Consider the following 25,381-nt stretch of genomic DNA (forward strand, 5'->3'; position numbering starts at 1 on the left):
ATGTAGGATGGAGGTGCAAAAGCAATGAACATCCACAGTAAAGATGAACCCTTTGAGATCCAGGAATTGGAAATAGCCCTTTCTACACCTTAATCTATGTAATTTGGGTAAGTTGAAGAACATTTTGGGATCATGAGCCCAGCAAGCAACTTTAGCATTGAACTCAATTGCAAGCCAACACATGATCTAATGAGCACAATGGAAATGCATACAGCACCAACCATGTCCAGCTGAGAAAGACCTCCGTGAGCCGAGTGACTGATGCTGGATACACAGAGCAGACACTTTTCACTTCAGACACAGAATGTCCAGACAAGCACTCAGATGTAAAATCACAAGACAATCGCACCATGGAAGTGGCCAGTTTGCCCACTGAGCCTGTTCAAACTCTATGGAAGTACAACTCAGTTGCTCTCACTCCCTGCTCTGCCCATTTACCCCGCAAATACAAATCCTTCAGATAATTGGTTGAAACCTTTTGAATGCTGCTGTTGCACTGTCCTCCTCCACTCATACTTTAGTGCTCCAAACCCCAAACTCTCATTGCTCACTCTCACTCCTCCTGTTACCAATCATTTCCATTCACTGCCCCATGGTCCTTAAGCTCTCTGTCATGGGAACAGGATTTGCCCGTCTTCTCTGTCTGTGCCCTTTCTGAATCTAAAACATTCTAATAGATCCCTCACAGTCCTCTCTGTTTCAAGGAGAAGACTAATGGTGCATTCTGGTCCCTCTACACCATGGTGGAATATCAAAGGGGAGCCAGATCCTTGAGAAATCAGAATCAGAATCAGACTTTAATTGCCAAGTACCTGTGCACATACAGGGAATTTGAGGGGGGACATAACGGGGGTAAACTGGTAAACGGAGGCAAATGAGTGGGAGAGGTGTGGAATGTGTGGCCTTGGGGCAGGTTGGCATTCCTGGTGAGTGGGATTGTGTAGCTCCATGCAAGGTCATCTTGGGGGTGTGGAAGGTTAATACAAGGTAACAGTCAGGAGAGGAGAGGGCAGGAGTAAGAGACTAGAGAGAACCCCTGTGGCTATAGCCCTTGACAATAAGTATTCTTGCTTGAGTACTGATGGGGCAGATGGCCTAACTGGGGAAAGCAACAGTGGTTGCACCTCTGGCACAGAGTCTGGCCCTGTGGCTCAGAAGGGTAGGGAAAGGAAGAGGATGGCAGCAGTGATAGGGGACTCTATAGTTAAGGGGTAAGAAAGACGATTCTGTGGATGCAGGAAAGAAGCACAGGTGGTAGTTTGCCACCCAGGTACCAGGGTCCGGGATGTTTCTGATCGCGTCCAATATATCTTGAAGCGGGAAGGAGAACAGCCAGTGGTCGTTGTACATACTGGTACCAACGACAAAGGTAGGAAAGGGGAGGAGGTCCCGAAAGCAGACTATAGGGAGTTAGGAAAGAAGTTGAGAAGCTGGACCACAAAGGTAGTCATCTCAGGATTACTGCCCGTGCCACGTGACAGTGAGAATAGGAATAAAGTGAGGTTGAGGATAAATGCATGGCTGAGGGATTGGAGCAGGGGGCGGAGATACAGATTTCTGGATCATATGGACTTCTTTTGGGGCAGGAGTGAGCTGTATAAAAGGGACGGGTTGTGCTTGAATTCTAGAGAGAGCAATATCCTGGTGGGGAGATTTGCTAAGGCTCTTGGGGAGAGTTTGAACTAGGATTGCTGGGGGGTGGGAACCAAACTGAAGAGACAAAGGAAGAGGCTCACAAATAAAGAAAACTTGGAGACAGTGCGAGAGGGAGGATAGGCAGGTGATCAAGAAGGGACGCGCTCGGACTGATGGTTTAAGATGTGTCTATTTTAATGCAAGGAGTATTATGAACAAAGTGGATGAGCTTAGAGCGTGGATCAGTACTTGGAGCTATGATGTTGTGGCCATTACAGAGACTTGAATGGCTCAGAGGCAGGAATGGTTACTTTGAGTGCCAGGCTTTAGATGTTTCAGAAAGGACAGGGAGAGAGGCAAAAGAGGTGGATGTAAGGCACTGTTGATCAGAGATAGTGTCACGGCTGCAGAAAAGGAGGAAGACATGGAGGGATTGTCTACGGAGTCTCTGTGGGTGGAAGTTAGGAACAGAAAGGGGTCAATAACTCTACTGGGTGTTTTTTATAGACCATTCAATAGTAACAGGGACATTGAGGAGCAGATAGGGAGACAGACTGGAAAGGTGTAATTATAACAGGGTTGTCATGGTGGGAGATTTTAATTTCCCAAATATCGATTGGCATGTCCCTAGAGCAAGGGGTTTAGGTGGGGTGGAGTTTGTTAGGTGTGTTCAAGAAGGTTTCCTGATGCAATATGTAGATAAGCTTACAAGAGGAGAGGCTGTACTTGATCAAGCAGGTAGATTGGGAAAATCAGCTGGGTGCTGAATCCTAAGAGAGAATTTCTAGAATTCCTGTTGATGGCTTTGTAGAGCAGCTCGTGGGTTGAGCCCACTTGGGGATCAGCTTTTCTGGATTGGGTGTTGTACAATGAACCAGAATTGCAAGCTTAAGGTAAAAGAACCCTCTAGGGGAAGGTGATCATAATAAAATTTGAGAAGGAGCAGCTGAAGTCAGATGTATCAGTATTACTGTGGAGTAAAGGGAATTACAGAGGCAAGAGAGAGGAGTTGGCCAGAATTGATCAGAAAAGAACACTGGCAGGGATGATGTCAGAGCAGCAATGGCTGGAATTTCTGGAAGCAATTTGGAAGGCACAGGATGTATACATCCCAAAGAGGAAGAAGTATTCTAAAGGCAAGATAACACAACTGTGGTTAGAGGATTGGGAAGCTTTTAAAAACCAACAGAAGGCAACTAAAAAGTCATTAAAAAGATAAAGATGGAATACGAAAGTAAGCTAGCTATATGAAGAGCGTTTAATGGCTCTGTGGCTATATTCACTAGAATTCAGAAGAATGAGGGGTGACCTAATTGAAACCTATCGAATGGTGAAAAGCCTTGATAGAGTGGATGTGGAGAGGACGTTTCTGATAGTGGGAAAGTCTGGGACCAGAGGACACAGCCTCAGAATAGAGGGGCATCCTTTTAGAATGGAGATTAGGAGGAATTTCTTCAGCCAGAGAATGGTGAATCTCTGAAATTCTTTGTCACAGGCAGCTGTGGAGGCCAAGTCTTTATGGATATTTAAGGTAGAGGTTGATAGACTTTTGATAGGTCAGGATATGAAGGGATACAGGGGTGGGGAGGCAGGAGTTTGGTGATGAGGGGAAAATGGAGCAGACATGATGAAATGGTGCATTAGCCAAATGCCCTAATTCTGCTCCTACATCTAAATAGTCTTAAGGCTATATTTGGGTGGAGACTGCTGGAGGTCCAGTGGGGGTGGGGGGGGGGGTAGAAAAGCATGAAAGACATAACAGCAGCACTAGGTCACTTGGTACCTTATACACGGTACCAAGTATTACTTGGTTTCAGTTATACTGTTGACTGAGAAGAACGTGATAACCTGCCTCAATGACAATCATCCAGTAGCACTTGCATCCACTGTGACAAAATGCTTTGAGAGGTTGGTGATGAAACATATCAACTTCCACCTGTGAAGCGATCTGCTGCAATTTACCTACGTTCACAAGCCAACAGTAAATGCCATTTCATTGGCTTTTCACTCAACCCTTGACAGTGAAGATGAATACATTAGGATGCTATTTATCGATTACAGCTCAGCATTCAACTCTATCATTCCCTCAAAAGTGATCAATAAACTTCAAGATCTAATCCTTGATACCTCCTTGTGTAATTGGATCTTTGATTTCCTCACTTGCAGATCTTAGTCAGTTTGGATTGGCAGCCCCATCTCCTCTACGATCTCCATCAGCACAGGTGCACTACAAGCTTGTGTGCTTAGCCCTCTGCTCTACTTGCTTTATACTTATGACCATAACACTAAGCACAGCTCCAATGCCATATTTAAGTTTGCTGATGACACCACCCTTGTTTGGCGAATCAAAGGTGGTGATGAATCAGCATATAGGAAGAAGGTTGCAAATCTGGCTAAGTGATGCCACAGCAATCTCCCATTCAATGTCAGCGAGACCAAAGAGATAATTATTGACTTCAGGAAGAGGAAACCAGAGGTCCATGAGCCAGTCCTCATTGGGGGATCAGAGGTTGAGGTGTCAGCAAATTTTAATTCCTTGGTGCTATTTCAGAGGATCTGCTTGGGTCCAGCATGTAAGTGTCATTAGGAAGAAAGCACGGCAGTGTCTCTACTTTCTTAGAAGTTTGTGGAGATTAAGCATGTCATCTAAAACTTTGACAAATATCTATAAGATATATGGTGGAGAGTGCTGTAAATTGACTGGTTGTTCACTGCCTGGTATGGAAACAACAATGCCTTTGTATGGAAAAGCCTACAAAAAGTGGTCCATCCATCATGGAAAAGCACTCCCCACCATTGAGCTCATCTATACAGAACACTATCACAGGAAAACCGCGTCCTTCATTAAGGATCCTCACCATCCAGGCCATGCTTTCTTCTCACTACTGCAATCAGGAAGGAGGTATAGGAGCAACAGGACCTATGCCACCAGGTTCAGGAACAGTTATTACCCCTCAACCATCAGGCCAGAGGGAATAACTTCTTTCAGCTTCACTTACCCCATCACTGAACTATTCCTACAAGTCATGGACTCACTTTCAAGGACTCTTCATCTCATGTTCTCAACATGAATTTATATTTATTTATTATCATTTTTCTCTTTCTTTTTGTATTTCTAAAGTTTGTTGTTTTTTGCATATTGGTTGTTTGTCCAACCTGTTTGGTGCAGTCTTTCATTGATTCTGTTGTGTTTCTTGTGTTTACTGTGACTGCCACAAGAAAATGAATCTCAGGGTTGTATTGTGGTGACATATATGTACTTCAATAATAAATCTACTTCGAACTTTGATCTTCCACCTCAACACCATTTCCCTGTAAAACCTGATATTCGTTGGTTCCTCTAATATCTAAAATTCTTGAAATTCTCTAATCCACTTAAGTGGAGAGTTTCAATTACTGTCCAACCTCTGAGTGATAATATTTTGCCTCATTTCAGTCCTGAATGATTTTAAGGCTGTGTGTTCCAGTTCTAGATACTCCAGACAAGTGAAACATTACTCCTGCACCCTGTCCATCTCCTTAAAAAAGTTGTTAAGTTGTAATGAATTCAGCACTCATTCTGTGGAGAACATACACCCAGAGTGTTTAATCTTATTTCGCACAAAAAAATACTGCTCTAGGAATTAATTTGTTAAAGTCTCTCTCGCAAGTATATACTTCCTCAGACCAGATCGGTGCACAGTATTTGTGATATGATCTTTCTAAGTGCTCGGCATTAATGAATGCATCTTTATTTTAATACTCAAATCTTATTCCAATGAAGACCAGCACAGTGTCTTGCTGTACCTGTCTATTCATTCTCAATGATTCATGTAATATGAGACTCAAATCTCTCTAAGCCCAGTATAATTTCTCCCATTTCAGCCTATGAGGGACCATGGTGGCTTCTATTAATCTTTTACTTTTTGTTCTAGCAACCTATTTTTATATTTCTTATCCTATGCTCTTATTTCACTTTTGATTTCCATACTTAACTTCTCCTTTGACGAATCCTGAAATGTTTTTAGTCCTCACACTTACTGCAATTCCTGGCAAAATTATAAAGTTTACATTCCTATCTAACGCAAATCTTTAACTTATTTTATTAGTCCAGGTTGACCACTTTTCCTGCTGTTTTCTTGTGGCTGGAAAGCTCATTTTTATTCAAAGTATATACATAGAACGTAGAACAGTAGAGCTTATGAACATGCCTTGTAGCCCATGATGTGTGCGCTGACAATCTGTGGAATTCATTGCCTTAGGTGAATATGCAGGTCAAGTCATTGGGTATATTTAAGGCAGAAGTTGATAGATTGTTGATTGGTCAGGGCATGAAGGGATTTGAGGAGAAGGCTGGAGATTGGGGCTGAGAGGGAAAATGGATGAGCCATGATGAAATGATGGAGCAGACTCGACGGACCGAATGGCCTAACTCCACCTCTCTATCACCTTAATTATGCCAATCCAGACTAAACCCATCTGCCAGCACATGATCTGTATCACTCAATTCCCTGCCACCTTAATTATGCCAATCCAGACTAAACCCATCTGCCAGCACATGATCTGTATCACTCAATTCCCTGCCACCTTAATTATGCCAATCCAGACTAAACCCATCTGCCAGCACATGATCTGTATCACTCAATTCCCTGCCCCTACATGTGTTGCAGTTGTATCTGCTTCCATCACCTCCGCTAACAGTGTATTCCAGGCACCAACTCCTCTATTTGTGAAAAGTTTGCTTCACGTATCTTTAGCTTTCCCCTTCTCTTCTCTAACCTATAACCTCTAGTGCAGGATGTTTTCACCCTGGGGAAAAAAAAATTCTGACTATCTACCTGATCTGCCTCTCCTAATTTTATATGTTTCTATCAGTTTGGTCCTCAGCCTCTAACGCTCAAAGGAAACAGTCCATTTTCTCCAGTCTCTGCTAAAGCACTCCAATCCAAGTGAATTTCTTCTGTGCTCTCTTCAAAGCCTCTACAGTCTTCCATTGATGTGGTGACTAGAACTGTGCACAATATTTATATCAAGCAGTAGTAAATCAAGGCAACTGAACTCACTGTGTTGTCTAGAAGATATTTTGCCATTCATCTCAGAGGCTTCTTCAGTTCTGATCCATGGTGGGTAGTTTTCTGGCTTATAAACTCTGAGTTGTATAAAGGTATAGCAATCACATGAGGGTTATTAAGAGTCAGAGAGGTAATGAGAGGGTCATTAGTCTTATCTTTACACAAATGGAGGTGTGAACTGTTGTGGAGACTCCCGGCTAGAGATGTTAGGACTGCATTGTAATTAGCTCAGCAGGACAGGCAACATCCCTGAGAAAAGAGTAGCCAACGTTTCAGGATCATCAGGATCCTGATGAAGGGTCTCGGCCCGAAACGTTGGCTACTCTTTTCTCACGGATGCTGCCTGACCTGCTGAGTTCTTCCAGTGTTGTGTATGTATTCTTTGATCCACAGCATCCGCAATTGTATTTTTGTGTTGTAATTAGCTGATAGGTGGTGTCATACCCCACCCCCTCTGTTCAGGGATGGGTTTTCCATTTTGACAAAGGTGGCTTCTTTAACCCTCCTTTCAAGGCACCAGTCCTCCCTGTCCAAAATGTGCACATTGTTATCATCAAAGGAGTTATCATCACAGAGGTTAGAGGTCGGAAAACTACCCATCATGGGATCCGAATTGAAGAAGTCTCTTGGATGAGTGGCAAATCGTCTTCCAGACAACACAGTAAGTCCAGTTGCCTTGATTTACTACTGCTTGATATACAATGACCTAGATGATGAAGAACCTTCATAGACTTATTGCACACAATATTCTAGCTGTAACCTAACTACAATGTTATTCCATAAGACGTAAGACATAGGAGCAGAATTAGGCCATCTGGCCCATCGAGTCTGCTCCACCATTCAATCATGGCTGATCCTTTTTTCTTCTCCTCCTTAACCCCAGCTGCTGGCCTTCTCCCCATAAAACTTGATGCCATGTCCAATCTCTGATAGAGACCTATCAATCTCTGCCTTAAATACACCCAAAGACCTGGCCTCCACAGCTGCATGTGACAACAAATTCCACAAATTCCCCACCCTCTGGCTAGACAAATTTCTCCACATCTCTGATTTGAAAGGGAACCCCTCTATCCTGAGGCTGTGCTGTCTTGTCCTAGACTCTCCCACCATGGGAAACATCCTTTCCACATCTGCACTGTCTAGGCCTTTCAACATTCAATGAGATCCCCCCCCCCCCCCACCACCATCCTTCTGAATTCCAGCAAGTACGGACTCAGAGCCATCAAACATTCCTCGTATGATAACCCTTTCATTCCTGGAATCATCCTTCTGAACCTCCTCTGGACCCTCTCCAATGGCAGCACATCTTTTCTAAGATGAGGGGCCCAAAACTGTTCATAATACTCAAGGTGAGGCCTCATCATTGTCTTATAAAGCCTCAGCATCACATCCTTGCTCTCATATTCTAGACCTCTTGATGCGAATGCTAACATGGCATTTGCCTTCTTCACCACCGACTCAACCTGCAAGTTAACCTTCAGGGTGTTCTGTACAAGGACTCCCAAGTCCCTCTGCATCTCAGATCCCTGGATTGTCTTCCCATTTAGAAAAGTCTATACATTTAGTTTTACTACCAAAGTGCATGACCATGCATTTTCAACATTGTACTTCATTTGCCACTTTCTTGCCCATTATCCTAATCAAAGTCCTTCTGCATCCCACCTGTTTCCTCCACACTACCTACCCCTCCACCAATCTTCATATCATCTGCAAACCTGGCAACAAAGCCATCTATCCTATCATATAAATTATTTATATACAGCATAAAAAAGCGGTCCCAACACCAACCCCTGTGGAACACCACTAGTCACTGTTAGCCAATCAGAAAAGGATCCTTTTATTCCCACTTGCTGCCTCCTACAAATCAGCCAATGCTCTACTCATGTTAGTAACTTTCCTGTAATACCATGGGCTCTTAACTTGGTAAGCAGCCTCATGTATGGCACCTTGTCAAGGGGCTTCTGTAAGTCCAAATATACAACATCAATTGCATCCCCTTATCTATCCTACTTGTAATCTTCTCAAAGAATTCCAACAGGTTTATCAGGCAGCATTTTCCCTGAAGGAAACCATGCTGACTTTGTACTATCTTGTCCTGTGTCACCAAGTATTCCATCACCTCATCCTTAACAATTGACTCCAACATCTTCTCAACCACTGAGATCAGGCTAACTGGTCTATAATTTCCTTTCTGTTGACTTCCTCCTTTCTTAAAGAGTGGAATGACATTTGCAATTTTCCAGTCCTCTGGCACTATGTCAGAGACCAATGATTTCTGAAAGATCATTTCTAATACCACCACAATCTCTAACCATATAACCATATAACAATCACAGCACGGAAACAGGCCATCTCGGCCCTCCTAGTCCGTGCCGAACTCTTAATCTCACTTAGTCCCACCTACCCGCACTCAGCCCATAACCCTCCACTCCTTTCCTGTCCATATACCTATCCAATTTTACCTTAAATGACACAACTGAACTGGCCTCTACTACTACTACTACGCTAACACTACATCCTGATATTTACATACAATACCATGAATGATGAAGGCAAACATGCAGATGGTTTTCTATCCACTAGAGTTGCCAGTTCCAAGAAGCTAAGGATATGGGCTCAAGATCCCTCTGTAAATCAGTGCTCCCAATGGGCCTACCATTTACTGTACCCTTTTGTCTTGTATTTGACCTCACAAAACACAACACACTCCACCTGCAATTTCTTTGCCCACACATTCCAACTGATCTAAATCTAACTCTTTCCTTTTCACTCTTACTCACTATCCAAAACTCCACCAATATTTGTGCACCTGCAAACATATTAATCAGATCAGCTGCATTTTCATTAAGATTTATAATACTTAACAAAACATTATATCTTCACACAATACTTACACAAGATATTCTGCAGATGTTGGAAATCCAGATTAACATACAAAATGGAGGAACTCAGCAGGTCAGGCAGCATTTAAGGAAAGGAATAAAAAGTCAATGTTTTGGCTGAAAACCATCAGGACTGGAAGGGGGGGGGGGGGAAGAAGCCGGAATAAGAAGGTGGGGGAGGGGAAAGATATATGAAGCCAGGTGGGAGGGGAAGGGGAGAATAAAGTGAGAAGGAGCCTCCTCTACCGTCAAGATGAGGCCACACGCAGGTCGATGGAGCAATACCTTATCTCCCGCCTAGGTAGCCTCCTACCTGCCAGCATGAACATCCAACTCACAGACCTCCGTTGATACCCTTGCCCCCCACCCTTACCCCCATCCCTATCTATTATTTTAGTCTGGTTCTCTTTCTCTCTCTTTTTCCCCCCCTCACTATAATCTCCCCCCAGCCCTAACTTTCTTTCTCTTTTATTTCACATAATTCTCCACCTTCCCTCCAGCCCATTTCCCTCCAGCCTGTCACTTCCCAGCTCTCTACTTCATCCCTCCCCTCCACTTCTTATCCCCTCTCGACCATCCCATGTTACTTCACTCCTGATGAAGGGTTTCGGCCCGAAACATCGTCACTACCTCCTCCCATAGATGCTGTCTGGCCTGCTGAGTTCTGCCAGCATTTTGTGTTTTTAGCTATTCTATTAATTACACTTTTTCTGGACTATGATCACTCTGATCCGTGGCCTATAATTTCCCTTTGGGAGTTGTGTTTTTGAACTGCCTGTATGACCTGGCATTTAATGGTATCCTGATGGATTCAGTAAACTGGATTTTCAAGAATGCAGGTATGGCCATGGCAGCCATTGCTGGAGCAGACTTAGAGCCAGATTGAAACGGCAGAGCCCAGGCCCAACAGCAAAAAACGAACTGATGTTTGGATGATTTAAGTGCCAGGCCAGGTTTAAAAGATCCAGACGTCAAGGCGGAGGACAAAGGATGAGCTGGTGTTCAGCTCACCACTCCGCAAGGTTTCATTACCACAGTGCTGAACTGACTGCAGCTGTGGCCTGCAACCATGGGCACTCGTCTCTGCACCGAACTGACTGCAGCTGTGGCCTGCAACCATGGGCACTCGTCTCTGCACCGAACTGACTGCAGCTGTGGCCTGCAACCATGGGCACTCGTCTCTGCACCGAACTGACTGCAGCTGTGGCCTGCAACCATGGGCACTCGTCTCTGCACCGAACTGACTGCAGCTGTGGCCTGCAACCATGGGCACTCGTCTCTGCACCCATGGGCACTCGTCTCTGCACCGAACTGACTGCAGCTGTGGCCTGCAACCATGGGCACTCGTCTCTGCACCCATGGGCACTCGTCTCTGCACTGAACTGACTGCAGCTGTGGCCTGCAACCATGGGCACTCGTCTCTGCACCCATGGGCACTCGTCTCTGCACTGAACTGACTGCAGCTGTGGCCTGCAACCATGGGCACTCGTCTCTGCACCCATGGGCACTCGTCTCTGCACCGAACTGACTGCAGCTGTGGCCTGCAACCATGGGCACTCGTCTCTGCACCGAACTGACTGCAGCTGTGGCCTGCAACCATGGGCACTCGTCTCTGCACCGAACTGACTGCAGCTGTGGCCTGCAACCATGGGCACTCGTCTCTGCACCGAACTGACTGCAGCTGTGGCCTGCAACCATGGGCACTCGTCTCTGCACTGAACTGACTGCAGCTGTGGCCTGCAACCATGGGCACTCGTCTCTGCACCCATGGGCACTCGTCTCTGCACCGAACTGACTGCAGCTGTGGCCTGCAACCATGGGCACTCGTCTCTGCACCGAACTGACTGCAGCTGTGGCCTGCAACCATGGGCACTCGTCTCTGCACCGAACTGACTGCAGCTGTGGCCTGCAACCATGGGCACTCGTCTCTGCACCGAACTGACTGCAGCTGTGGCCTGCAACCATGGGCACTCGTCTCTGCACCGAACTGACTGCAGCTGTGGCCTGCAACCATGGGCACTCGTCTCTGCACCGAACTGACTGCAGCTGTGGCCTGCAACCATGGGCACTCGTCTCTGCACCGAACTGACTGCAGCTGTGGCCTGCAACCATGGGCACTCGTCTCTGCACCGAACTGACTGCAGCTGTGGCCTGCAACCATGGGCACTCGTCTCTGCACCGAACTGACTGCAGCTGTGGCCTGCAACCATGGGCACTCGTCTCTGCACCGAACTGACTGCAGCTGTGGCCTGCAACCATGGGCACTCGTCTCTGCACCGAACTGACTGCAGCTGTGGCCTGCAACCATGGGCACTCGTCTCTGCACTGAACTGACTGCAGCTGTGGATTTACTTTCAGGGACTCTGTGGTTCATGTCCTGTGTGGTATTTGTTTACTTTCTTATCGTTTGCACAACTTGTTCTATCTTTTGCACACATTGGTTGTTTGATGGTCTTTGCTGTGTGAGCTTTTTTAATGGGTGCTTTTGTGTTTCTTTGTTTTATGGCTGCCTGCAGGAAGACAAATCTCAGGGTTGTATTTCATACTCTGATAATAAATGCACTTTGAACTTTGAACTTTTTAAGCTGTGAGAATCAGTAGTCAGAGATTGAGAAAGGGGAGAGAGGTGTCAGAAATGGACCAGGTGATGACAGGTGGTAGGAAGCTGAAAATTAACAAAACTGCAATTGTTAGAAATCGGAGAAACAACTAAAAAATGCTGGGAACACTCAGGTCAGGCAGAAAGGGAAACAGTCAATGTTTCAGGTTTTTGACCCTTCGTCAGAATTAGTGAAGCAAGAAATACCGGTATGTTCCTGATAGGAAGAAAGGAGGGGGAGAATGCATAGAACAAAGGGTGTATCTGTGATGGGATGAGTTGACGTGACTTAATACAGACAATTATCAGCACGTTAATCTACCAGGTATGTGTAGACCTGCCCTCAAACAGATTTATCCCACATTCAATACAAAAGAACAGAAAATGTAAAATGCTGGAAAGGCAAGTCAGACTATGGAAAGAGAAATGGTCAAACTTACAGATGAAAGACTTTTCCTCAGACCTGAGAAAGAGGGAAATAAATTTATCTTGGCAGCAGCAAAATGTGTGTGAACCCATGGGAATGTCTCTTTCTGCTTTACTATGAAACTTCCCAAACAAAACCTAACTTCATGAATAGCAGACAAGAGAACATCTGCAGATGCCGGAGATCCTGTTGAAGGGTCTCGGCATGACACGTCGACTGTTTACTCTTTTCCATAGGTGCTGCCTGACCTGCTGAGTTCCTCCAGCGTTTTGTATGATCGTGAATGGCAGTGATGCTTCACTCTCAGATGAGCTCAACGCCTTTTATGCACACCTTAAAATGGAGAATAAAACCACAGTTATGAAGATCCCTGTTGCACCCGGAGACTCTGTGATCTCTGTCTTGGAGGCCGATGTCAGACTGTCTTTCAGGAGGGTGAACCTTCGCAAGGCAACAGCCACAATGGAGAACCTGGTAGGGCCCTGAAAACCTGTGCCAACTAACTGGTAGGAGTGTTCAAAGTAATTTTCAATCTCTCATAGCTACAGCCAGAAGTTCCCACTTGCTTCAAAAGGGCAACAATTATACCAGTGACCAAGAAGAGCAGGGTGAACCGCCTCAATGACTATCGTCCAGTAGCACTCACATCTTCGGTGTTGAAATGCTTTGAGAGGTTGGTTATGGCTAGAATCAACTCCTGCTTCTGTGAGGACCAGGACCCACTGCAATTTGCCTATCGCCACAACAGATCTAAGGTGGATGCAATTTCCATCGGCGCTTCACATGAACTTGGATCACCTGGACAATAATACCCATATCAGGATGCTGTCTATTGTCTACACCTCAGTGTTTAACACAGTCATTCCCACAGTTCTGATTGAAAAGCTCTAGAACCTGGCCTCTGTACCTCCCTCTGCAACTGGATCCTCAACTTCCTAAATGGAAGACCACAATCTGTGCGGATCAGAAATACCACCTCCATCTTGCTGATAATCAACACTGAAGGTGCTTCAGGCTTAGCCCACTGCTCCACTCTCTCTACAACCATGACAGTATAGTTCAAATGCCGTCTATAGATTTCCTGGCGATACAAATATTGTTGGCAGAATTTCAGATGATGCCAAAAGGGCATATGGGAGCGAGATGTGCCAGCTGGTTGAGTGGTGTTGCAGCACCAACCTTGTACTCAACATTAGTACAACCGAAGAACTGATTGTGGACTTCAGAAAGGGTGAGGTGAGGGGACACACACCAGTCCTCAGAGAGGGATCAGAAGTGGAAAGAGTGAGCAGTTTCAAGTTCTTGGGTGTCAATATCTCTGAGGATCCAACTTGGACCCAACATGTCAATGTAGCTACAAAGAAGGCATAACAGCAGCTATATTTCATCAGGAGTTTTAGGAGATTTGGTATGTCACCAAAGACACTCGCAGATGTCTGCAGATAACCCGTGGAGAGCATTCTAACTGGCTGCATCACTGTCTGGTATGTGGATGTGGGGGCACTGCACAGGATTGAAATAAGCTGCATAGAGTTATAAATTCTGCCAACTCCATCGTGGGCACTAGCCTCCCCAGCACCCAAGCCACCTTCAAAAGATGGTGGATTAATAATGCAGCATCCATCATTAAGGACCCATATCACTCAGGTCATACATTGTTCTCAGTATACCATCACGAAGGAGGTACAGAAGCCTGAAGACACACACTAAACAATTCAGGAACAGCTTCTTACCCTCTGCCGTCCGATTTCTGAATGGACATTGAACTCTATGAACACTACCTCAATTTTTTTTATTTCTATTTTTACACTATTTATTTAACTACTTAGTATATACGTACTTAGTATAGTACTGTACTGCTACCCCAAAGACAACAAATTTCAGAACATATCCTGATGATATTAAACCTGATTCTGATTCCTTTGCAAAGGTTTCTAAAATCTAGATGGCACTTGTTTTCTGTAAAGGAAAAAAAAGACTTCAATGAATCTGGGAAAAGATTTTTCTTGCAAAGGGAGTTTGGAATTTGGGATTGGTGGAGGCTCTCACATTTAAAGGCCATATTCCTGAGCTCTGGAATTACCAAGGCACAGAAGGCTAGGAATCAAGTACTGGAAAATGAGCTAAGTATAGATGGGTACCTGACGGCCATACAAACATAGTGGGTTGAAGAGCCTGTTTTCATGGTATATGAACATTTTCCATTGTTATATTCTCATTGCATATAACCATATAATCATATAATAATTACAGCACAGAAACAGGTCTTTTTGGCCCTTCTAGTCCATGCCGAACGCTTACTCTCCCTTAGTCCTACCGACCTGCACTCAGCCCATAACCCTCCATTCCTTTCCTGTCCATATATCTAACCAATTTTACTTTAAATGACAATATCAAACCTGCCTCTACCACTTCTACTGGAAGCTCGCTCCACATAGCTACCACTCTCTGAGTAAAACAGTTCTCCCTTGTGTTACCCCTAAACTTTTGCCCCCTAGCTCTCAACTCATGTCCTCTTGTTTGAATCTCCCCTACTCTCAATGGAAAAAGCCTATCTATGTCAACTCTATCTATCCCCCTCATAATTTTAAATACCTCTATCAAGTCCCCCTCACCCTTCTATGCTCCAAAGAATAAAGACCTAACTTGTTCAACCTTTCTCTGTAACTTAGGTGCTGAAACCCAGATAACATTCTAGTAAATCTTCTCTGTACTCTCTCTATTTTGTTGACATCTTTCCTATAGTTCGGTTATCCAAAGCTTGAGGCTTTTTAACTATAAATTAATTCATTTTGGCTTTCAATATTTGACGTGGTGCATTCGAGACAGGGAGCAAGGAGACAACCCACCTGTGAGAAAAGAGATGGTGTTCAAAGAATCAGCTGAATCTATAGGGCTAAAACTATGGACAGTCTGACCAGTGGAAATGTACTATCAAGGGCCAAAAGAGGCAGCCAGTCCTGGGTTTGGAGGCCTGCCTGGAGGGAATGGATGGGAAAGGGGCTTGTATTGTTGTTGTTGTTATTGTTATTGCTGCTTGTTGTTTAGTGGAACTTTGTGGGCATGCTATGTTAGCCTAGAATGTGTGGTGATACTCGCTGGCTGCCCCAGATTGTCCAGAGCATCCTTGGATCTGTTGGTTGTTAACGCAAGTGCCGAATTTAGATATACAATACTGTGCAAAATTCTTAGGCACATGTAAAAAAATTCTGGGATGTGAAGATGCTTTCAAAAACAAATGAAAAGTTTCTAAATATCAAAAGATTACTACAAAGAACAGTGAACAGTAACAAATTAAATCAAATCATTATTTGGTGTGACCACCCTTTGCTGTTAAAACTGCATCAATACTCTCAGGTGCACTGTTGTGCGGTTTTATAAGAAAATTTGGCTGGTAGGTTGTTCCGAGCATCTTGGAGAACTTGCCACAGTTTTTCTGCAGATTTTGGCTGTCTCGTTTGCTTCTGTCTCTCCAGATAATCCCAGACAGCCTCGATGACGTTGAGATCAGGGCTCTGTGAAAACCACACTCTCTGAAACCATATAAAAAATCTAGTGCGTTCAAGAGTTTTGCACAATACTGTGCGTGTGTTAAATAAATCTGAATCTGAAAGATTCAAGCAAACTTCAGTTGTACCAAAGCAACAGAGCAGTAAAGCAACCAGTGGAAATCATTCAGAAATCAAGTAGTCAGAATTCGGCGCCAGTATGTTCCTGTATGAAAGGGAAGGATAAATCAAAGAAGGAAGGTTACAGCAGGTACAGAGAGCTGAAATACGAAGAAGCCTGAGAGAATAGAATGTGCAAGGGGCATACTTAAAAAGTAATTAGGGTGTGAAAAGGGAGCATGAAATAGCACTAGTGGGCAAGATTAAGGAAACTCCAAGGCTTTATATAACTACATTAGGGACAAGAAAGTGGCCAGAGAGAGGACAGGACCCAGAAGGAAAGAAAGTGGTAATCTGTGAGTGGAGTCAAAACCCATAGACAAGGAATACTTCTCATCTGTATTTGCGATAGGGAACGATAATGTATTTTGATGATAAAGGGTGATGTGGAGGAATTCGAGAACACTAGTCAAAATCAAAAAAAGTGGTCTGGGCTGTACATGTGGTGGGTAAATCCACAGGGTCTGATGAGATGTATTTCAGTCAAGGGAGGAGATGGTTGGGCCCTGACTGCAATTTTAAATTCTTTTCTGGTCACAGGTGAGGGCCACAAGACTGCAGGAAGAGCAACAGGGATAAACCAGGGAGTTAAAGGCTGGTGAGTCTTACCTCAGTAGGGAATACACTGAAAAACATTCTGGGAGACAGGACTATTTTCCACTTGGAAAGGCCATGGGCAGCACACCTTTGTCAGTGGGAGGTCCTATCTGATAAATTTGAGGAAATTCGTGGTGAGGTGGTTAGGTGCATCAATGAGTATATTGTGGTTGATGGGAGTCTACATGAAATTTGGTAAGGTTGTTGAAAAAGGAGACTGGTTCAAAAGGTGAGAGCCCATGGGTCCCTGGGCAATTTGATAATTGGTTTGTAATAGAACCATGAACACTATATCAGTTGCAGAATGTTATTGATGAGCAGAGAAATGGCAGATGCAAGTCAATCCCAAAAAATTGAGGGGATACATTTTGGGAGGAAAAATGGGACTAAGAATGGGAAAAACTGGGAAAATGAAAGATAGGACTCTAGAATGTACTGAACAACAAGGGATCTCAGAGTTAATCTTTAAGGATCGCTGAAGGAGGCACCACAAGAAGATGTTGAAGAAGAAAGCAGAGCTGAAATATTGTGTTAGGCTGCAGTGTGTAGTTTTGGTTGCCACACTATAGGAAGTACATGATTACACTGGAGATGTTGCAGAGGAGATTCATTAGGAGGTTGTTGGGATAGAGTGTTTTGGGTACAAGGAGAGACTAGATAGGTCTCTCATTCCAAGGAAACGTTTGCTTTCCTTGGAGTTGAGGGGACTCCTCACACATTGTCCACATCCACACCCCAATCCACTTTCTCACACCTCACCCAGATGCCGCACACAGTCCATATCCATACCTCACACTCTCCCCACACCAGTGCTACGTGCAACACCCAGCCACAACTGGAATAATTGGATTGGTGAGAATTATTTTCTATGGAAGAGCAGTCTTAACTGTACATATACATTTCTGAGAGGCCGAAGTGGAATAAATAGTGAGAACCTATTTCTCTGGAGCAAGGTCAAAACCCAGGGGTTTACAATTGGTAGATGATTTACAGTGGTGATGAGGAAACATCAAAGAACATAGAACAGTACAGCACTGGACCAATCTAAATGTCCTCCTCCTGTGCATCATCCACATTCCTGCATTCTCTTCATATTCATATATCATGCTTCCACTACTACTGGTAACCCATTAAAGGGAATGTATGCATAAAAATTTGCCACTCACATTGACTTTTCCCCTCTAATCTTAACAGCAAAGCGACTTGGGTGTCCTAGTGCAAGATTCCCTAAATGTAAACTTGCAGTCATAAAGGCAGCAAGTACAATGTTAGCATTTCTTTTGAGAGGAATAGAATATAAAGGCAAGGATGTAAGGCATTGGTAAAACCACATTTGAAGTACTGTGAGCAGTTTTGAGACCCATATTTAAGAAATGATGTGCCGGCATTGGAGATGGTCCCGAGGAAGTTTATGAGAATTATTCTGGCAATGAAAGGGTTCATATATGAGGAGCGTTTGACAGCTCTGGGTGTGTACTTTAGAAGAATAGGGGGGAGTGGGAATCTCACAATATACCAAATATTGCAAGGTCTAGATAGAGTAAACCTGGAGAGAATGTTTCCAATCGTGGAAGTCTAGGACCCGAGGACATGGTGAGGAAATCCATTTAGAACAGAGATGAGGAATTTCTTTAGCCACAGCGTTCTGATTTCATGACATATGTCAGTGATATTAAATCTGATTCTGATTCTGTGGAATTCATTGCCACAGATGTCTGTGGAGGTTAAGTACTTGAGTACTTTTAAAGTGGAGGTTCATAGGTTTTTAGGTTAGTAAGGGCACCAAAAGGTTCTGGAGAGAAAGAAGGTAAAAGTGAATCAGCCATGTCTGAATGTCGGGGCAGACTCAGTGGGCTGAATGGCCTAGTTTGTTACTGTGCTTTTGATCATATGGTCTACAGCAGCTCACCACCACCTTCGTGAGGATCAGAGAAGGATCAAAAGTTCTTGATGGGTTTTTGGAAATTTGTAGGACAGTTCCAGTTAGCAATGGCCATTTTAACCCTATTGGAGTCTGTCCTCTCCCTCATCCAGGCATTTACTTACTCACCTTTTCACCATCTCTCTCCACATACAGCAGATTCTCCTCACACTTTTTACACTTGGGCAGATTTAAATGAGTGTGTTTATTTTAAAAGCACTATTCTGCCTGTGGATTTCCTCACTTGTAATAGATAGAAAGATACTTTATTGATCCCAAAGGAAATTACAGTGTCACAGTAGCAATACAAGTAAACAGATATACAAATATTGGAAGAGAAGAAGAAAGAATAAAGGTATCTTAAAGTTGTGCAACATACAAGTCCTGAAGCCCACCTTGTGATTACTGACCATCACATCATCTCTGTTCTAATCCCATCTACCAGCACTTGGTCCCTACCTACTGTAGCTTAGCAATGCAGATGCTTGTCCGGTTGCTGCACGAATCTTGTGAGAGCCTCTGCATTCATGGCCTTCTATTTCAGGTTTCACTCACCCTCTGGATGAAAACAATTTTACTCAATTCACCTTTAAACCTCCTACTCCCCACTATGAGTCTGTGCCTCTCTGGTCTTAGTCATTCCTAACATGGGGACAAGTCTCCATAAAGGGAAATCCGTGGTGTGTCATAGCTAATTGTAAACTAAATAGCATGGTTAGTGCAGGCAGCGTACAAAGATTTTAAGGTTGGAGTTCATGAGTTTCTCAAAAATTCTAACACTTTCCTCTGATGGGTAGCCAAGGTTAGTGATATTTATTTTGGCAACAGGTGTCTTGGACTGGTTTAAATGGAGTTGAAGCAGAACTTAGTGGGAAAATGTTCCAGCAGTCCTGGTGGTAATTTAAGATTTCCTGGAAGGTAGTTATTTTCAGGTCGGATGGGGCTGCTTTCCTGGAATTCTCAAGCCGATTCTTTCAAATCCGTCTGAATTGTGCTTTCTCCAGTTGATGAGCGGAATATAAATTATGGAATATAGCAACTATGAGATGTTTTTAATCCACTGAACAAAGACACCTCTGGTCTGGTGTGTGGCTTTTGACTGCCCAGCCCCCTGAACCTACCCCACCCTTCAATGCATTCATGCATCCCTTCTCCATGTTCTCCCCATATCATTGTCTCCTTGTGATTACATCTTCATTGGTCTCCTCCTAAAGTGTACTTGTAAATTCCACCTCCAGAACTCTTGGGTTTAGAGGGTTCCAGAATCAAAACTCTGAGGGCAGAATCTCATCCTCATCTTCTTTTTCTGACCCCACTCCCCTCAGTCACAGTGTTTTAGAGTGACAGAGCACGAAGCTGGTCCTTGGGGCCACCCTGTTAACCCAGGAGCCCATCTAAGCTAGTCCAATTTTCTGATGTTTGGCTGATATCCCCCTAAACGTTTCCTATCCATATGACCATGTAAATACCTTTTAAGTGTTGTTGTTATACCGGCATCAGCTACTTCTTCTGGCAGCTCATTCTTTACATGCTCCTCCCTGTGGAGAAGAAGTTGCCCCTCAGATGGCTTTTAAATCTTCCTCCTCTCACCCTAAGCCTCGTCATTTTTGATTCCCTTCTCCTGGGAAAAAGACTGTGCATACACCCTAGCCATGCCTTCGTGATTTTATATACAGTAACTCTGCAAGGTCCCCTGTGCTCCAGGAAGTCCTCCTCCACACTATCACAGCACACTGATTTGCACTGTCTATCTGTCCCACCAATTATTACATGAATCTTATTCTGCCCCTTCTCTGTTCCTGATTTATGCCACTAACCATTAGTAGCTGGTGCACCGACCCCACCCCCAGAGGGTGAGTGGAACCACCGGAGATTAGACAGGACCAGCTACAGAGGGGTATTGATTGGGTGGTGGTGCCTTTGGAAAGGGAGAGTGTGTTGGGGTTATTGTACGTGTGGGTAGTGTCTATGGGAGGAGTATACACGGTGAGAAATTCTGTGTGTAGGTCGGGTCTGTGGGAAGGTACTGCGTGAATGGGTAATTAAGGTTGAATGTGCTTTACAACACAGTTTGGGAGGAGCAGACGACATCTAAATCCTCTTTCCACATTCTTGCTTTCTTGTGTTCTCATGGGGCGGGAACATTTGTGCGTTCCTTTTCATCCTGATGTTATTTGATGATTATTTCAGGACATTTTTTGTCTTTGTAAAGCAATAAAAAACTACCTGTCAAACATTCTTTTTTACAGACATGCCCTATATAATTTGTTTCTATTAGTAGCTTGGCAGGAGATTGCTGGTGTCAAATTGGCCTGCTTTTGACTTCACTGTAATTCTTATGAACTTAAATAAAAACAGCCTCTTCATAGCAGAGACAATGGGAATCAATCACTGTGCGTCCAAGGGGAGAACATTATCTGGTGAGGGAGGCAGGTGGGACATGAGAAGAGGTCCTTTTATTTGCTGTGACTATTGTTCGGTCCTTCAGGGACATATTTCATTTCTCAAATTCCTGTGGGTTTCTGTTCATCTGCATGTGTTTTACACAATCCTGTTGCTCTAAAAATGTGAAAAATGACTTAATGCTTGAAAAATCACATCCTCTTTTCTCCAAGTATTCAGCTTCTGATAGCGATGTAATGTCGTCGGGGATTTACTGAGGTGTAAACCCACTGACAGGATCTTGTTGGAGACAGTCTGCTGAAATCCAGGGTGATCTCACCACTGCTCATTCTGCTGAGCCAGGCCCAGAGGAACAATGTTCTGCCGTGATCTGCCTGAAGTTGGACTGCTTTCTGTCCAGTTTGACCGGCCGTCCATTAGGCATAATCCTGAAGCTAATGTCTCAGCACTGGACAGTTCCCAGAGTTTCACTGGGCTGTTAGTTGCCTGCTAGCACATAGGTGGGAAAAAGTGATTGGAGATGCTGCTGGCAGTTCTCACTTTTATCTGAAGTTCTCTACCTCTTTTCTGTCAGGACGGAGATACAGAAGTCTGAAGGCACACACTCGGTGATTCAGGAACAGCTTTTTCTCCCTCTGCCATCCAATTTTTAAATGGACATTGAACCCGTGAACACTACCTCATTACTTTTTTTATTGGGTTTGTTTTGCACTACTTATTTTACCAACTTTTTAATAGACATATAAGTACAGTACTTAGTGAAATTCAGTTTATTTCTCTATTTATTTATCATGTACTTCATTATATTGCTGTAATAAAATTAACAAATTTCACACCATATGCGTGTGATGTTAAACCCGATTCTCATTCTGAATGGTCTTCAGCACAATGCCTACAAACAAGCCAAAGCAAAATGGGATACCCCACAAACTCACAGATATGAGAAAATATGCAGATGCTGTAAATCCAAAGCCACACATCCAAAATGCTGGAGGAATTCAGCAGGGCAGCCGGCATCTATGGAAAAGAGTAAACAGTCAGCATTTTGGCCCGAGACCCTTCTTCAGCTGCCTTGACCTGCTGAGTTCCTCCAACAGTTTGTGTGCATTGCTCGACAAACTGTTGTTCAGATGAACTTATTTATCCCATGTGCATCAAAACATACAATGAACTGTGTTGTTTGCATTTACAACCAACAAAACAAGTGTCACGCACATTCCAGTGCCAACATAGCATACCCATAATATTGTTCATTTTAAGCTGCATTGTTGGATCTCAAACTTGATTTGTTTTTGTATTTACATAAGAGATAGGAGCAGGAGTAGGCCAATCGGCCCCTCAAGCCTGCTTCGCCATTCAACAAGATCATGGCTGATCCAATCTTAACTCTAGTTTTCACTGAATCCCACAAGGCAACAGTGCCAACCAACAGGGCACCATGCCGCCCATTTTATTTTATTATTCATCCCGCCCAAACCCATGTGATCACCCGGGGAAAAAAAACTGATTTGCCAATTGAGGAGAAAAAATCTGGAAAATTTCTCTCCGACCCATCCAGGCTATCGAAAACTGGCCCAGCAGATCACATGGCTGATCTAAACCTATCCTCATGTCCACTTACCTGCTCGCTCACCGTATCCCCTAATGCCATTTTTATCCAGGAAAATTTCTGGTGCCGTCTGCACATTGTGGGAGTGGGCTGAGGTCCCCTTGGTTTGCACTGAGTTGGGAGTGGCACAGGTCCTCTCCTGTTGTCTCTGTCCACTGCTGAGATCCAAACCCAGCTTTAATTCACTGCACACCAACACACAAAAGGAACAACACACACAAAATGCTGGTGGAACACAGCAGGCCAGACAGCATCTATAGGGAGAAGCACTGTCGACGTTTCGGGCCAAGACCCTTCGTCAGGACACACAAAAGCAACCGAGTCTCCATTTCTGGTGTTCCATCATTCAAAAGGATATCTGTTTTCGGAGTTGCTGTGGTCTGACCAAGTGATACTGGAGCTGAAAGGATTAAATTATGAGGGCCAGTTGCAGGCACTGGACCTTTATCTGCCTAAGAATGTTCAGGGATGACCTACTTTACGTGGATAAGATGCTTCAAGGATTTGGTCAGTTGTATGCAGACAAGTTATTCCTTCCTAGTGAAATTAGAAAGATTTATTTTCTATGCAAAGAACAGTAGAAGTTTGAACGTTTAACACAGGGCAGGAAGGCTGAGAGGGGTCACAATCGCCAGCTGAAAAGGCCAAAACTGAGAACACACCTGTACAAGTCCTCCCTGGGTTATGACCACCCAACATATGGATACCTGGTATAGACAAACTGGCTGGATGGGACAGATGGATTTGACTAGAGCCAACTTCTGCCGGGTGAGAATGGGATATTTCCATGAGCCTTTCCCCCCCCCCCCCCCTCCCCAACCTGAGCCACAACAACTGGGGTCTGGGTCAGTTCGAGCAGAGACAGGAAACAGCAAGCAGACTCATTCACTCACCGAGTCAATGAGGTAAGCTGGCGGCCACTGTTCCTGCGCTTGCTCCCTCTCCCATCACAGCTGGTGTTCACTCCTGACTATGAACAGTTCTCAGGAGTGGAACCCTGCCTAACCCAGGGTACAATATCACATCTCTTATCCAAGGAGGAAGGAACATATATTAAAGACAGTACAGAGAAGAATCACAGGTTAACATCTAGATATAGACATTGTCTTTGAGGAAAGGATAATGTTCGGGGGAGTTCAGAAGAATGAGCTTCTTACTGCAAGTTAAAGAATTCTGCAGTGAATCCCCCGCCCATACCAGCTGTATCGTAGGAACACTCAACACAAGAGACAATCCTGCTACTCCTTCCAATTATCTTGAACCTCTGGTTACTGACCCCCTGCCAGTGGAAACAGTTTCTCCTTATTTGCTTTGTAAAACACTTCCATAAAACCTCCATTAGCCCCCTCTGCTCTGAGGAGGGGAGTCTCAGCTCGCCCTGCCTCTCCACAGACGGTGTCTCCCTGCTGTCAGTGCAGTGAACCGCCTCTCCAAGCCCTTCTAAAGAGCCACATCGGCATCCAGACTCCTACTCCAGCTGACTGCTGATTTTGAATTAGAACTCGCTGGCGCTTGTACACTCTGCCTCTATTAATAGAGTCCAAGATCTTATTTGCTTTATAACTGCTGTATTAACCTGTCCTGCTGTCTTTATACTGTCACAGTGAGTGCTGCATGACTCTCTGCTTCTCACCCTCTTTACCATCCTGATCACACAATTTTCCACATTCTCCAGAGCAACTCCATTCCAAAGATTTCTGTACGGAGAAGCAGGCGCTTAAATCACTCGGGTGATTTTTAACTGTTTGACTTCTCTTTGTGACTATCAGGGGTACACGTTCCCCTTTAAATAACCCGTGTCCCAGTTAAAAAAGCTGCAACTTCCGGAGTGAGCCTCATTTGTAAAGATAACACACGGTGACAGGCTGCTGATAAATGTTCCAGTAATTCAGGTTCGGGTTAATGAAAGCATTGCATATGTGTGGTGAATGACACAGTTTGGAGTGAGGTAAATTACAGTGTGAGGCTGCACTTTAATCAGGGACTGCTGGGTGTTGGGTGTTTGCTTGTACTATGTTAATTGGCATCACGCTGGCTCTTAGCCCGAGCATTTGGCTTTAATGGTACGAATGTAATGTTTTACATATTTCAACTGGCGTCTACAGCTGACATTTTACTAATTCCATATTGGTCGATCACCAGAAGAAACAAGCCAGTCTGAAGCCTAACAACAGGGAACACTTGTCTTTACACCATTTTCCAGATTTATATAGTTGCCTCCTTCATTAACGTATCGGAACTAGGAGTGTTGCAGACATAACTGAAACCCTTCCACTGGTGAAAACCTCATTAAATATTGACATAATCTTATCTTCTTCATTTAGCCCTCTAGAATGTGTCGGAACTAGTATTTGTTTAGATTTCATTTCCATTTTAACAGCCAGTAATAATTCAGCAGCACAGGGCTGTAACCTACATTGAATCAGGGATGATAATCTCACAGACTGACTGAAGCACTGATAGTAAGACTGGGCCTTGTGCAGTGAGAAATCCCACTGAGAATGGTGGGCTCCTGTGCTACAAACAATGAGGAGGTGGTTTGTCACAGCAGCCCACACGCAATGCTTCAGACTGACATTCATCTGGCTA

Source organism: Hypanus sabinus, chromosome 21 (assembly GCF_030144855.1).
Source record: "Hypanus sabinus isolate sHypSab1 chromosome 21, sHypSab1.hap1, whole genome shotgun sequence".
Classification (NCBI taxonomy): domain Eukaryota; kingdom Metazoa; phylum Chordata; class Chondrichthyes; order Myliobatiformes; family Dasyatidae; genus Hypanus; species Hypanus sabinus.